Raw genomic sequence first — 5,000 nt, 5'->3', positions numbered from 1 at the left:
GCTGTTTGAGGGCTCACAGCTCCACCGTGTGGTGACAGACAAGAACTACACCTCAAAGCTGTCTGAACCTCTCAATACATCCAGAAGAACTCGTGATATGAAGATCAAACCAATAAACATGAGGAGAATAAAGGACTCACCGTCTCTGCTGTTCAGACATTTCTTCAGCTCTTCGTTGATCAGAGGACTTTTGTTCTGAGACAAACAGATAATAAAGTTAAAAGTTAATCAATTATTTTATATCTCCATCACCATAAATAAATACATATGGAACCACCACATGGTTTAGGATTCTCATGTGTGAATTAAATACTAATAAAAAGTATTCCCTCATGTTATTGACTTCAAACGACATCATAGCATGTCATCATAATCTCCATATGTGATGTCATCACAACATGTCATGATATGAATCTTCTCCAACAGAAACCTGAACCTTCACCTCCAGTTTGTCCTGCTCCTCCATCGCCAGGAACACTGCTGCCCTCATCTCTGCCTGCAGGAGGAAACAGAGCCACACCAACAAAGAAACATGTATACCGATCAATTACCTTTAATGATCAGCCTCTAACCATCGCTAAATATCAGACAGCAAGTAACATTAGAATTGTAGTTTTCTCCCATAATTGTTCCACATATTACCTTCAAGGAAGCTGCTTTTTAATTACTAATGAATTAAAGGCCAGTAAAATAAAACTTCAAACACAGAGTACAGAATTCTCTGTGCTTTGTTTTAAAAGCTTTTATTGTGAAGGAACCTCACATCATTAACGTAACACTGTTTACTTTCATAATTCAGATAAAAACATCTGCTTCAATCAATATGTTTTTATTGTCCATAAATACAAATATATTGATTCAGAAGCTCAAATGGTTTATTAAGAGATTTGTTTCTCTTTATAAAATGTATGATTAATAAAAGAGAAGATGATATCATATTCTGTATTATAATTAATAATGTTTATCATATTCTGTATTATAATTAATAATGTTTATCATATTCTGTATTATAATTAATAATGTTTATCATATTCTGTATTATAATTAATAATGTTTATCATATTCTGTATTATAATTAATAATGTTTATCATATTCTGTATTATAATTAATAATGTTTATCATATTCTGTATTATAATTAATAATGTTTATCATATTCTGTATTATAATTTATAATGTTTATCATATTCTGTATTATAATTAATAATGTTTATCATATTCTGTATTATAATTAATAATGTTTATCATATTCTGTATTATAATTAATGATGTTTATCATATTCTGTATTATAATTAATAATGTTTATCATATTCTGTATTATATTAATGATGTTTATCATATTCTGTATTATATTAATGATGTTTATCATATTCTGTATTATAATTAATGATGTTTATCATATTCTGTATTATATTAATAATGTTTATCATATTCTGTATTATAATTAATAATGTTTATCATATTCTGTATTATAATTAATAATGTTTATCATATTCTGTATTATAATTAATAATGTTTATCATATTCTGTATTATAATTAATAATGTTTATCATATTCTGTATTATAATTTATAATGTTTATCATATTCTGTATTATAATTAATAATGTTTATCATATTCTGTATTATAATTAATAATGTTTATCATATTCTGTATTATAATTAATGTTTATCATATTCTGTATTATAATTAATAATGTTTATCATATTCTGTATTATATTAATTATGTTTATCATATTCTGTATTATAATTAATGATGTTTATCATATTCTGTATTATAATTAATGATGTTTATCATATTCTGTATTATAATTAATAATGTTTATCATATTCTGTATTATAATTATGTTTATCATATTCTGTATTATATTAATCATATTCTGATTATAATTAATAATGTTTATCATATTCTGTATTATAATTAATTAATGTTTATCATATTCTGTATTATAATTATGTTTATCATTATATATTAATGATGTTTATCATATTCTGTATTATAATTAATAATGTTTATCATATTCTGTATTATAATTATGTTTATCATATTCTGTATTATAATTAATAATGTTTATCATATTCTGTATTATAATTAATAATGTTTATCATATTCTGTATTATAATTAATAATGTTTATCATATTCTGTATTATAATTAATAATGTTTATCATATTCTGTATTATAATTAATAATGTTTAACATATTCTGTTTTATAATTAATGTTTATCATATTCTGTATTATATGAATGATGTTTATCATATTCTGTATTATAATTAATGATGTTTATCATATTCTGTATTATAATTAATGATGTTTATCATATTCTGTATTATAATTATGTTTATCATATTCTGTATTATAATTATGTTTATCATATTCTGTATTATAATTATGATGTTTATCATATTCTGTATTATAATTAATAATGTTTATCATATTCTGTATTATAATTATGTTTATCATATTCTGTATTATAATTATGATGTTTATCATATTCTGTATTATAATTAATGATGTTTATCATATTCTGTATTATAATTAATAATGTTTATCATATTCTGTTTTATAATTAATAATGTTTATCATATTCTGTATTATATTAATGATGTTTATCATATTCTGTATTATAATTAATAATGTTTATCATATTCTGTATTATAATTAATAATGTTTATCATATTCTGTATTATAATTAATGATGTTTATCATATTCTGTATTATAATTAATTATGTTTATCATATTCTGTATTATAATTAATAATGTTTATCATATTCTGTATTATAATTAATGATGTTTATCATATTCTGTATTATAATTAATAATGTTTATCATATTCTGTATTATAATTAATAATGTTTAACATATTCTGTTTTATAATTAATAATGTTTATCATATTCTGTATTATATGAATGATGTTTATCATATTCTGTATTATATGAATTATCATATTCTGTATTATAATTAATGATGTTTATCATATTCTGTATTATAATTAATAATGTTTATCATATTCTGTATTATAATTAATAATGTTTATCATATTCTGTATTATAATTAATGATGTTTATCATATTCTGTATTATAATTAATAATGTTTATCATATTCTGTATTATAATTAATGATGTTTATCATATTCTGTATTATAATTAATAATGTTTATCATATTCTGTATTATAATTAATGGTTTATCATATTCTGTATTATAATTAATAATGTTTATCATATTCTGTATTATAATTAATGATGTTTATCATATTCTGTATTATAATTAATGATGTTTATCATATTCTGTATTATAATTAATAATGTTTATCATATTCTGTATTATAATTAATGATGTTTATCATATTCTGTATTATAATTAATAATGTTTATCATATTCTGTATTATAATTATCATATTCTGTATTATATGTTTTATCATATTCTGTATTATAATTAATAATGTTTATCATATTCTGTATTATAATTAATGATGTTTATCATATTCTGTATTATAATTAATAATGTTTATCATATTCTGTATTATAATTAATGATGTTTATCATATTCTGTATTATAATTAATAATGTTTATCATATTCTGTATTATAATTAATCATATTCTGTTTATCATATTCTGTATTATAATTAATAATGTTTATCATATTCTGTATTATATTAATGATGTTTATCATATTCTGTATTATAATTAATGATGTTTATCATATTCTGTATTATAATTAATAATGTTTATCATATTCTGTATTATAATTAATAATGTTTATCATATTCTGTATTATATTAATGATGTTTATCATATTCTGTATTATATGAATAATGTTTATCATATTCTGTATTATAATTAATAATGTTTATCATATTCTGTATTATATTAATGATGTTTATCATATTCTGTATTATATGAATGATGTTTATCATATTCTGTATTATAATTAATAATGTTTATCATATTCTGTATTATAAATTATCATATTCTGTATTATATGTTTTTATCATATTCTGTATTATAATTAATAATGTTTATCATATTCTGTATTATAATTAATGATGTTTATCATATTCTGTATTATAATTAATAATGTTTATCATATTCTGTATTATAATTAATGATGTTTATCATATTCTGTATTATAATTAATAATGTTTATCATATTCTGTATTATAATTATGATGTTTATCATATTCTGTATTATAATTAATAATGTTTATCATATTCTGTATTATAATTAATAATGTTTATCATATTCTGTATTATAATTAATGATGTTTATCATATTCTGTATTATAATTAATAATGTTTATCATATTCTGTATTATAATTAATAATGTTTATCATATTCTGTATTATAATTAATAATGTTTATCATATTCTGTATTATAATTAATCATATTCTGTATTATATTAATGTTTATCATATTCTGTATTATAATTAATAATGTTTATCATATTCTGTATTATAATTAATGATGTTTATCATATTCTGTATTATAATTAATGATGTTTATCATATTCTGTATTATAATTAATAATGTTTATCATATTCTGTATTATAATTAATAATGTTTATCATATTCTGTATTATATTAATGATGTTTATCATATTCTGTATTATATTAATGATGTTTATCATATTCTGAATTAATAATGTTTATCATATTCTGTATTATAATTAATGATGTTTATCATATTCTGTATTATATGAATGATGTTTATCATATTCTGTATTATAATTAATAATGTTTATCATATTCTGTATTATATTAATGATGTTTATCATATTCTGTATTATATTAATGATGTTTATCATATTCTGTATTATAATTAATAATGTTTATCATATTCTGTATTATAATTAATGATGTTTATCATATTCTGTATTATAATTAATAATGTTTATCATATTCTGTATTATAATTAATGATGTTTATCATATTCTGTATTATAATTAATAATGTTTATCATATTCTGTATTATATTAATGATGTTTATCATAT

Source organism: Anoplopoma fimbria, unplaced genomic scaffold (genome assembly GCF_027596085.1).
Source record: "Anoplopoma fimbria isolate UVic2021 breed Golden Eagle Sablefish unplaced genomic scaffold, Afim_UVic_2022 Un_contig_11425_pilon_pilon, whole genome shotgun sequence".
In the NCBI taxonomy this organism is placed as follows: domain Eukaryota; kingdom Metazoa; phylum Chordata; class Actinopteri; order Perciformes; family Anoplopomatidae; genus Anoplopoma; species Anoplopoma fimbria.
Note: the sequence above shows the minus strand (reverse complement) of the source record.